We start from the raw sequence: 12,227 nt of genomic DNA on the forward strand, positions 1-12,227 counted from the left end.
GAAAGAGACGTAGGTCAGTTATCTGAATATATAAGTGATTAGGTGTCTGCTTTTGGGAGTTTACGACTGAGCATTTATGGACTTCAACTTTCAAATTTTTTTGTGAGTTAATAAGTACAAATAATTACAAAGAAAATAAGATTAAAATTTTTTTAACTGGACTAACTTAAACATTTTTGACCATGAAGACAACATTTGATCACTGTCCTTAGTGTACTCTTTATATGATTTTTGCATTAGTTCTAGGTAGGACTGTATTGAATATTAACATTTAATTCCATTTAGACCCAAAGAGCGCGCCAAATACATCTATAATAATAAAACCCTAGAGCGCGCATGCACTCTTGAAACTTCGTGATTCCTGGCGCTGTGAGAACACGGAGCAACTCCCCCCTCGCCGTCACTCACCGCCAGAGTACCACCTCACTACTGCCGCTGATTCGGAGGGGGGGGCACAGGCGCACCTGCCAGCATCTTCCCTCTTGCCTGCTCACCCGCCCGTTGCAGCTCCTCTCTCGAACGGGCCGGGGACCGCAGATAGGAGGCTGCCAAAATGCACCAAGCTTCCCCGGGGGGGGGGGGGGGGGGGACGGCAAGCGACGGCAAGGAGGGAGTCGGAGCAGGCCGCGGCGGCTTCAGGTGGATGTCGGTGGAGGGCAGAGTTGTTGGTGTCGGCTTAAGGCAGATGTTGGTGGAGGTAAGGGTTCCTGCTAGACAGGGGAAGAGGTGCTGCTGGACAGGGGGGGCAGAAAAAGGAAGGGAAGCCTACTGCTGGACAGGGGGAACAGAAAAGAGGTACTGCTGGACAGGGGACGAGGTGCTGATGGATGAGGGGGGCAAAAAAAGGAAGGGAGGCCTACTGCTGGACAGGGGGAGTAGAAAAGAGGTGCTGCTGGACAGGGAGGGCAGAAAAAGGAAGGGAGGCCTACTGCTGGACAGGGGGAATAGAAAAGAGGTACTGGTGGACAGGGAACGAGGTGCTGATGGATGGGGGGGCAAAAAAAGGAAGGGAGGCCTACTGCTGGACAAGGAGAGTAGAAAAGAAGTGCTGATGGACAGGGGTGGCAGAAAAAGGAAGGGAGGCCTACTGCTGGACAAGGGGAGCAGGAAAGAGGTGCTGCTGGACAGGGGGGAGTTAAAACAAAGGGAGAAGGGCTGCTGCTGGATAAGGGGAGCAGTGAAGGGGTGGTGGTGGACACAGGGGAAGAAAAAGGAAGGGAGAATGGACAGGGGGAGCAGACAAGGGGTGGTGGTGGTGGACCGCAGAGGAAAAAGAAAGACAGAAAGAAAGAAATACAGAAATAGGCTAAGGAGAGAGAGAGAAAGAAATAAATACAGACACAAATACACATATTCTAGCACCCGTTAATGTAATGGGCTTAAAGACTAGTTACTGAATAAGACTCCTAAAATAATTGTTAGGTAAATTGTATATCTAGCTTATAATTCTTTTCACATGCACTCAGAATTGTGTAATTTGTCCAAGAGCCAAAGCTCTATAGCTGAACCAATGCCCAGTCACTGTGTATGAGATTGTGAAAAGAGTGTTAATAAATGTGCTATTCAAAAAATAAATAAAGATATTTTCAGTGGCAAAAAAAGAGAGGGGAAAATAGCTCCCACTTAACTTTTAAAAGTTTTCAACATGGCATTGGCAGTTGGCCATCTGGGAGGCGCGAGATGCGGGAGGGGCCAGGAAGCGTAAGTTGTTGTTCCTGAATATTTGGGAACCATATTTGCAAGATTTGCATCCAAAGGGCTGTAGTGCGGTATTGAGATGAGTGTCCTAAGGTGGGTGCTCGGAATTTGGGCTGGGAGAGTACTTGGTGTATTGGTGGGGAGTACCTTTGGGAGGATGGGGGGTTTGGAGTGGGATTGAGGGGTATGGGTAGGTTCTGGGCTTTTGCTAAGGACAAGGTACAAGGGATTCAGTGGGGGGGGAAGTGGTGTGGCATCTTCGGAGCTCATCAGAGTCCAGGGCCTCCGAGTGCCTTTCCGCTCTCCTTCCACTGCACGCTCTCAATGGTGTGTGTGCGGGGGGGGGGGGGGGGGGGGTTTGGTTGATATTCCTCTTGTTTTGTCCTTGTATGTTATACTATTTATATGATGCATATTTGTTTGGTATTGTGCACCTTCGGGGTGTCTTGGTACTATGTTCTTGTTGTTTGCATCAATAAAATTGTTTGAACCTAAAAGTTTTCAACAGGTCCCGACATGGACCATGTTTCGAAATTCTTTTTCAAGGAACCCAGAATTAGGTCTGAATAACTCAAATGCCAAAGAATTGGTGATGGTGCAATTGGGGCAGTAATCTTGTATTCATATGTACATAATTAGATGAAAAACCTTCTTCTTTCATCTAATTATGTACATATGAATATGCATGTCATTTGGGGTGAGAATCACCTGTAAAAGGGAGAGGAACTGTGCCTAGCGCTTGCTTAGAATAGCAATTACTAGCACACCTCCATGCCCAAACTTTCCAAAACAGTCACTGGTCTCCATGCCCGCCACTTCAGTTGATCAGGGAGCAGTCCATGTTCCGCCGATGGGGGGAGTCCTAACAGGCAGGGAGAGTAGGGACTGCGCCCATTAAAACAAAATAATAAAAGTGGTCGTCGAGACAATGAGCACCCATTCCGTACTTTTTTTTTTTAATCCCCCTGACAAAAAAACAAAAAACCTGGTCGCCCAGTGGGCCTCCCCACACTAGCTCCTCTGTCAAGACCCAACCCCCACCCCATACCTTTCTAATGAAAAGTTTGAGTCGGAAGAGTTTCCAATCTATCCTGCCGACAGAGGCGGGTCTTTCCCTTTCCGATGCATCCTGGGATGAACCGGGAAAGGCTTAAGGCTCCGATTGGCTCAGGCGCCTGAGGCCCCCCTCAACGGAGGTGAGGGGGTGGGGTGAGGTGAGGCTTCAGGCGCTTGAGCCAATCAGGGTCGTAGGCCCCCTCCCAGTGCATTCCAGGATGAAGAGGGCATTTCTCCTCCTGATCTCGGCCACTAGGATTTCTTGAGCCGGCCGGGTCGGTGGTGGGGAGTGTAAGTGTCACGGTCACTAGACCGCAAGGATTTCTAGAAAAGGGTATCGTATTTATTTTGGAGGACTTGTGGGTAGCTGGGAGAATTCTCAACTTCCCGCCCCACATCCCGGAAGTGACCGCTGATTGGACGCCTGCGAGAATTCAAACGATAGCGCGCTGCTGCCGGCAGTGGTTGTTTTTTTGTCTTATCGGTTGAGTCTGTGAATGCTGGTGGTGAGTAAAAACTGTTTTTTATAAAATGAGCAGTAATGACGAAAACTTACAGCCAAAAGGGAATTGGGGAAATGCGTGTTTGCTGAACTGGCTTGTTCTTGTGCTGCTTGGGGATAGCTGGGCGCTGTTTGCTGGTTCTGTTCTTTTGGTTGGTTGCCTGATCTGCTTGATGGCTTAATAGTAATTTTCCATATACGTGCTGTACAATATGCGACTTCTTTCTTTCTGTTATGTAATAGTTGCAGAATACTGTTTTGTTGAATACTGCTAGCTGGCGAGGAAGCCCCGATCAGTTGGAGCTCGGGAGCCGGCAAGAGAAACACCGAATCAGCTGATCAGAGAGAAGGAAAACCGGCTCAGCCCCCCCCCCCCCCCCCCAAATAAAAAATGGTGGTCTAGTGCAGTGTTTTTCAACCTTTTTTGGGCAAAGGCACACTTGTTTCATGAAAAAAATCACGAGGCACACCACCATTAGAAAATGTTAAAAAATTTAACTCTGTGCCTATATTGACTATATATAAAGTAATTCTCTTGAATAGGAATCAAATAAACACAAAGAAAGTATTTTATAATTACTTTATTATGAAATATTAAGTAAACAGAATAGTGAAAAATTATAAAATACTTTATTCAGTGCGAAACCTGGGCCTGTTTGGCTGAACACAAAGCTGATATTCTGGCTGGAATCGAAGAAAGACACACACGTAGCTCTTCGTCAACAGCTCTCAGTCTCTCTCTGTATTTGGTTTTTATAGCATACAAAAATAGACAAATATACCCTCCATCCTTTTTATTAAACCACAATAGCAGTTTTTAGCGCAGGGAGCTGCGCTGAATGCCCAGCGCTGCTCTTAACGCTCATAGGCTCCCTGCGCTAAAAACCACTATTGCGGTTTAGTAAAAGGTGACCATATTGTAAAATATAGACAGCAGATATAAATTCAGAACTGTGCATAGTAAGTGAAGGGAAGTTTTAATCTCTGGGAATTTACCCAGTTAACTATTAAGTTATTTGGGCAAATTCCTTTGAAAACTGTGGTAATACTGCCTCCACTTTGCTAAATTTAAAATAAAATCATTTTTCCTACCTTGTCTGGTGATTTCTGGTTGCACTTTCTTCTTCTGACTGTGCATCCAATCTTTCTTCCCTTCTATCAGCCTGTATGCTTTCTCTCCTCCACACCTCATTCCCTCCCCCAACTTTTTCTTCCTCTCTCCCTGACCTTTCTTTCTTTTTTTTCTGTTTCTCTTCTTTCCTTCTGTTTCCCTGCCTGCCCCCTTTCTTTCTTTCTCCCTGCCGTTCCCCAAGCCACTGCCGCTGCCATCGGGGAACAGGACCCACCAATGGATAACAGGCCCCAAAGCCGACGCCGACGCATGCTCTCCCTGACGTCAATTCTACAATCGGAGAGGAAGTTCCGCCCAGCCAGGCAGCGATTGGCTGGCCCGAACTTCCTCTCCGACTGCAGAATTGACGTCGGGGAGAAGAAGACTTATCGGCTCGATAGATTAGATCGCCAAGACAAAGTGAGTCCTGGGTGATCGACTCACTTTGCCTTGGCGAGCTACTGGCGCCCCTGCCTCGGGCCCCCTGTCAGCTCCGGGCCCGGCGGCCCTGCGGCACACCAGGCAACATCTCGCGGCACACTAGTGTGCCGCGGAACAGCGGTTGAAAAACACTGGTCTAGTGGACTTAATCCTCCCCCTGTCAATGGTGGTTCAGGGGACCCCCCTGATCTCCCCCCAGCTCATCCAGAGTCACAACACACCCTGATTCCCTCCCCTACTGCCTCTGATTCTTTTTCCTAGACCTGGTGGTATAGTGGGCTGGTCGCTCCCCCTTCTGTACCTTAAAGTTGAAGGTCTGAAGGAGGGATACCCACTGTTTAAAATAGCAGCCCTGTCCTTGTCTAGTGTATAACCAGAGAAACTAGTGCATGTGTCTATTGGTCCTAAACCTAGGTTCTGTATCTCAAGTTGCTTGCAGAAAACTGTCAATCATGTTTTTAAATCCACTGCTTTCCCAGGGAGCTGCTCCTGTTCCCTCAGTTTATTTTCTGAAAGCAAGTTGCTCAGTTGCAGTGCTATTTTGGGTTGCAGTATTATTTTAGGGTATTTTTCTCAATTTTCATTTGAAAGCTTGGTGCCTAAAGGTTGTTTCCCTGAAAATAAGACAGTGTGTGGTGAAGTGGTTAGAGCTACAGCCTCAGCACCCTGGGTTGTGGGTTCAAATCCCACACTACACCTTGTGACCCTGGGCAAGTACATTAGAGTGGGAGCTCACAGGGACAGACAGGGAAATATGCTTGAGTACCTGAATAATTTGTAATCTGCATAGAATTGTAGGATATGTGGAATATAAATAATAAAATAAAAAATTCATTTGGGGCCCAAAAAAGGCACTAAGTCTTTTTTTCGGTGTATGCACATGATTATCTCTCCCTTTTGCTTCACCCCAATTCTTCCTCTTTCCTGTCTCCCCCACTTGTGCAGCATATTTCCTCCCCTCCCTCTGTGCAGCAGAAACCTTGCTTAGCTTCTAGCCTACCCTCCCTCCAATACCTCGTGTATCATAACCCTTGCCCAGCTTCTATCTTTCCCTCCCTCCCATACCTTGTGCAGCATAACCCTTGCCTAGCTTCTATCTTTCCCTCCCTTCCATACCTCGTGCAGCATAACCCTTGCCCAGCTTCTATCCTTCCCTCCCTCCCATATCCATGTGCAACATAATCCTTGCCCATCTATCCTTCCCATCCTCCCATCCCTCGGGCAACGGAACCCTTGCACCCCGCCCCCACCGCGCAGCTGAACCCCTGCTGACTCTCCATCCTCCCCCGCCGACTGCGAGTGAGCCCTACCTTCAACCGAAGCAGCGTCAGGCCAGCAGCACTCTAAATAGGCTGCTTGGCCTTGTCCATTGGGGATTTCAGTCTGCTGATGGTACGTTGATCTTCAGCAGATTTAGTTTTTTCACTTATATAATTGTTTTCTCTTACATTTGCATTGCACAGAGTTATATTTAAAAGGAAGGGGTTTTTTTTAATGCCAATGAGGTATTTATCAGTTTCACCTTGAGCTGCTGTTGCAGCTGGTAAACACTGTTTTTCTGAAGCTTTTTTTCTCCTTTCAGTTTGAATTTATTTGTGCATTCTGTGAGGTTTGTGCATTGATTGGCATGAAGTACGCATCTATTACACTGTTTCTGGTGAAATGGTGATTATTACGTTTTTTCTTAACTGTGTGTTTGGCTATTACATATTTTAAAGTCATCTGCCTTGACCTCTAGGGAAAAACCCTCCCAAATATAAATGAAGATTAACATTTTCTCTGCATCAGTGTGCTTCTGTGTTTGTTTTAATTGTGTGATTGTCATTATGTATTAATAAGATTGTATTGTGTGCATATGAAAAATTAATAGATGAAATTGCATTACAATTAGTACTTTTATTGTGGGGGTGGGGTCTGGGGCAGAGCTTGGGCGGGGGTACTTGACTTGAAGTTGAAAAACACTGGTATGGTGTATGTTGGAAATAAGCAAAAGTTCTTTACATAACATAACATTATACTTATAGACTGCACTACCAAAAAGTTCTATGCAGTTTACAAAAGATTATAAACATTAAACATAATCATATATTTGAATGAGTCAGCTAGTCGGGTATTTGAAAAAAAGATGTTTTCTAAAATGTCTGCAAGAAACAGCTGTGAGCAACAATGATCAAAATTCTTTTTCATGAGAAGTTGCCTGAGATGCTAAAGAGTGATTTAGGAATTTCTTACTTTTACAACCTTTTACAGAAGGGAAATTGAACAGAGCATGAGTTTTTCTACTGCATTTGTGCGTAGCTATGGAAAAACTATTAGCCAGATAAAACTAAACTAAACCTTAAGTTTTTGTATACCACATCATCACATTTGCATACCATGCCTCCCCACTCCTTGCCAAACTTCATTGGCTCCCAATAATCTCCAGAATCCATTTCAAATGTTCCTGCCTGGCTTTCAAGATCATTCACGGAATCCTGCCTCCTCTTATCCCACTGTCTTTCAACTCCTCCAGTCCCGACTCCTCCAGAACTGCCTAAAGGCTTAAACTAGCCTTCCCCTCTCCACGCGGCATCCACTATTCAGGCAAACTGGGAAAATCCCTTCTCTTCAAAATCACAGGTCTTTGGAACGACCTCACTACCCCGCTGCGGAACCTGAGCTCCCTTCAGTTATTCCGCAAACAACTGAAAACCTGGCTTTTCAGCAAATTGTAGCTCTATCCTTCCCCCCTTTCTCTCCCCCCTTCTACACATAAGTTCATGTAATCCTTTTTCTTCTTCTCTACCCACTATTTTAAGTTCTTGTAAACCGTGTCGAGCTCCATTCTCATGGAGATGATGCGGTATATAAACTTAAGGTTTAGATTAGATCTCCATAAAGATAGAATTTGGCACGGTTTACAGGTAAATTCAATAAAAGAAGAAAGGACATAATAAGAAATTAAAGGTTATGAAGAGGATAGCTAGCTTTACATTTTAAATAGATAGTTTTACGTTTTGGAGAAAAGCCAGGTTTTCAGGTGCTTTTGGAATAATTGGAATGAGCCTAGGTTCAGCAGCGGGGCAGGGAGGTTATTCCAAAGCTCAGTGAATTTGAAGAAAATGGATTTCTCTAATTTACCTGCATATATGATGCCTTTTAGCGAGGGGAAAGATAGTTTGAGTTTGTGGGCGGATCTAGTAGTGTCGGTTCTCGAAGAATTCCAGGATAGTGGAATTAGGGGAGGAAGAATGCCATGTAGGATCTTGAATATTAGGCAGGTACATTTAAAGTGAATCCTAGAAATCACCGGAAGCCAGTGAAGTTTTGACAGAAACGGGGAAACATGGATCGAATTTGCTTTTTGCGAAGATCAGCCTAGCCGCAATGTTCTGGATCCGCTGAAGTCTTTGAAGATTTTTCTTGGTTAGATTTAGATAGATGGAGTTACAATAGTCCAGTTTGGAAAGAATGATTGATTGTACAAGGACAGTAAAATGTTCTTGGCTGAAGCAGGATCTCACTTTCCTCAACATGTGAAGACTAAAAAAATGTTTTTTACCAGAGTGTTGATATGATCATTAAAGGAAAGTGTAGAGTCAATAATGATGCCCAAAACTTTGCTTGAGAATTCGATCTGCAGTGTGAGATCAGAAGGTACTGGAATGAGAGTGGGTAACTGATCTAATTTTGGGCCAAACCTAATTTACCAACTTTCTGAGATAGGCATTTATTCCACAGTCTTAGACTGGTTCTCGAAATTGTTACGATCCCGCTCTTACACTGTTAACATGAATGGAACCATGTCTTCTCCTTGGAGACCGCTATGTGGTATTCCCCATGGATCACCCCTGTCTCCTATTCTTTTTAACATTTATATGTCTTCTTTGAAACTCTTCCATCTATCTCCCTTTGAAACTCTATTTACATATGCAGATGACATCCTTGTCCTTCGAGATAAGATTCGAACCTCACTAACCTCACCGAAAATATAACAGTTTGCATAACGAACTCCAATCCTGGGGCATCATTGTACAAATGAAGCTGAATGAGTCCAAAACAAAACTACTCTGGATATCGGACAACATCAAAGGCCGCAGATAGATCGAATTGTAGTAGGATAGCAAACTTATTACAAGATTGAAGTTGTTGAATCTTTGAGATTAAGGAAGTCAGCAGGGATTCAGTGCTGAAATTGGGTGTGAAGCCATATTGGCAAGGTAATAGAATGGAGAATCTCTCTAAGTAAGATGAGAACTGAGTGAATATAGTAGCCTTGAGCATTTTGGTCGGGAGAGGAATATTTGCTATAGGATGATAGCTGGAAGGGGAGGATGGGTCTAGATCAGCTTTTTTTTCAGTAGTGGGGTCAGGGCAATATGTAAAGCTGAGTTGATAAGTAAGGCTAAGTTGATAAGTCTGGTGAGAGATGAAATAGCCTGCGTGGGAATTTTCTCGTATAGGTAGGAAGGAAACGGGTCTAGGGCACATTTTCAGGATCTTAATTTGTGGCACAGTTTAGAGATCTGGGCTTCAAATACTGTCCAGGATCTGTCTACTGGGATTGGGTTAGTGCCACTGGGCACCAGAGAATTGTAAGTGATTGCTGATGGAAAAGAGCTTCTTATAGTAGCAACCTTTTCGTTGAAGAATTTTGCTAGGTTGTCCGCTGCTGGAGAGGAGGGGAGAATAGAGGAGTCATTTTTAGAGCTTAAGGAGTGCCAGATATTAAACAATGTGCTGCTCTGGTTATTGCATCTGATGATTTTGTCACTGTAGAAATTCTTCTTTGGTTTTTTTTAATACTGTATTGTAGAACTTGATACTGTCTCTCCAGGACTGTCTATCTGCGGGGGATTTAGATTTTTCCCATTTACGCATCAGTACTCGGCATTTCTGGGAGTAGGAGACCGTTTTGGTAGATAGAGGAGCAAGAGAGCAGTATGTAGACTCTCGGAGATTTACCCGGTTGGGCCAGTTGGTTTCTGGGGTATCAGGTTTGGGATAAAAGGAAAACTGGTTGAGAAATTGGGTCTAGAACTGTTCGCTTGCAATTTTTTTTACGAAAAGTAATATATTTTGTGGTGCGGGGTTGAACCTCAAGGTGAGACATGAAAATGGGGAGACAGAAGGTACCTAGAAAATGGTCAGATCAAGGGACGTGTTCCCAGTGAACATCTTCCATAAGGTCAAGGAAAGTAATGATGTCTAGGGAATGCGCCTTTTCATGGGTTGGAGAGGGAAAGCCCAGAGAGGTGAGAAAGTTGTTGAATTCCTTCATATCCTTGCTAGTGTTATCGTCAAGGTGGAGATTGATATTACCAATAATCAGTAATCTTTGAAATTTTAGGAAAGCTCTTGTTATGGTCTCGAAAACGAGTTCAGAGGATTTATTCCAAGGGATTGGTGGACGATATAGTAGCAAAATGCCCAGTGGGTGGTGGTGGAGCTCATTGTTGATTGAGGCTAGCATATGTTCTAGTAGTGTGTCACTACCCTTTTCGAGGAGCTGAATGTCAAAGAATGATTTGTAGAGAAGTGCCAGGCCTCCTCCTTTCTGGCTATTTCTGAACAAGAAGAGGCCTTGATAACCGTGGGAACAGAATTTATTTGTGTAAATAAATCGTCTTTTTCGATCCACAGGAATCCAGGATCAGAATCTCCTAGTAAATCATTTAATATTTAAGTTTTGTTGCATGCTGATCTGGCATTGCAATACATTGTTGGGATTGGAGTGAGGGAGTCAGAGGTAAGGTTGGACAAATTGGCAGTAGGTATGGGCTTTAAAGAAGCATAGTTGACACCTGAGGGATTTTTTTAAAGGGGTAATTTTTGGTGCACATCTGCACGGGGATTCTGAGGCCAGGGCAGATCTCGCTAACATTAGTGGAATCAGGTGTATTGGGGGAGAGAGATTTTGTGCAGTGAGTGGTATTTTTTTTTTTAAATTTTTATTTATAAATTTTCCATTCTTACAATATTTGAATCATAAAAAATATTATTAATTATTACATATCTATAATATTATCATTAATAATTCATAGTATTTAAAATATAATATGATAAAGATTATACAATAACATAAAAATATAAATCCCTCCCCCTTTTTATATAATATGTTTCCATTAATTATTCAAATCCCACCCCAATCATATATAATTTTTATCATTGTGCTAAGAAAACTAATCATTAGAATAATTTGTCAATGGTTGCCAAATTTTCTTGAAATTAAGAAGATTCCCTTGTTGTAACGCTAATATTTTTTCCATTTTATAAATATGACAGACAGAATTCCACCAGAACGTATAATTTAATTTGGTATAATCTTTCCAATTTTGAGTAATTTGTTGCATGGCGACTCCTGTTAGTATTAGTAATAGCTTATTATTATTTGCTGAAATCGGACTCTTAGTTCTCATTGCAGTGCCAAATAATATGGTGTCATATGAGAGTCCTACATAATTCTCTAGTAACTTATTAATTTGGGGCCAAATTGAATTCCAAAATGCGTTTACACAGGGACAGAAAAAGATTAAATGATCTAACGTCCCTATTTCCAATTTACAATGCCAGCATCTATTAGATCTAGTATTATCTATTTTTTGCAGGCGCGTTGGGGTCCAGAACACTCTATGTAATAAGAACAACCATGTTTGATTCATAGATGCTGACTTTGTAGATCTTAATCTCCAGGACCAAAATCGTGGCCATTGAGACTCAGAAATTGTCTGACCAATCTCAATACTCCAAATATCCCTAAGACCTGTTTTCTTTTTTTTATTTAAAAATCCGTATATCAATTTGTACCATTTTGCGGCTTGGTGACCCAAAAAATCCGCCTGGAAACATAGAACCTGTAGACTATATTGATTATTTAGATTTTTCCATTCAGGGAACCCTACCTGAATGGCCTGCTTCAATTGCATCCATTTAAAATATTGTGTTTTATTTAATCCAAATTTATTTTGCAATTGTGAAAAACTAAGCAGTGATCCTTCTGATATGACATCATTCAATGTTCGTATTCCTGCATTTATCCATTGTTTCCAGACGATTTTAAATCCGCCAATTCTGATCCTGGAGTTTATCCATATTGATTGATTTAGAGATTTAGCAATAGGTTCTGGTGACAGATTACTGATGTATCTCAATGTTTTCCAAGTGTCAAATAAAATTCTGTGGTCTTTGTATCTTTTAGGCATTGTTATAGTTATTAACTGTTCTGGATATAAAGGGAACAGGAGCCGCCATTCTAAATACAGCCAATCTGGTACATTTTCTAAAAGGTCTGGGAGGATCCAATACATACCCTGTCTTCAAATATAGGCTTGATGATACCTATAAAAATTTGGAAAATTTACCCCCCCTTCCATAATTGGTCTTTGTAATGATACTAAAGCGATTCTTGGTCTTTTCCCACACCAAACAAATTTTGTAAGA

At 42.7% G+C, this 12,227-nt stretch overlaps 1 protein-coding gene across 1 annotated transcript in view; it reads left to right on the plus strand.

Annotated features, from left to right (window-relative positions):
* Positions 1-2,889: 2,889 nt before the first annotated feature.
* The window catches only part of RACGAP1 (Rac GTPase activating protein 1), a 94,526-nt gene continuing 85,188 nt past the window's right edge, over positions 2,890-12,227 (plus strand). The window contains exon 1 of the mRNA XM_033947527.1: positions 2,890-3,260. The gene's annotated coding sequence lies outside the window, so the exon portion shown is untranslated. The remainder of the gene's footprint in view (positions 3,261-12,227) is intronic.

The sequence above is a fragment of the Geotrypetes seraphini genome, chromosome 6, assembly GCF_902459505.1.
Source record: "Geotrypetes seraphini chromosome 6, aGeoSer1.1, whole genome shotgun sequence".
Taxonomy (NCBI): Eukaryota; Metazoa; Chordata; class Amphibia; order Gymnophiona; family Dermophiidae; genus Geotrypetes; species Geotrypetes seraphini.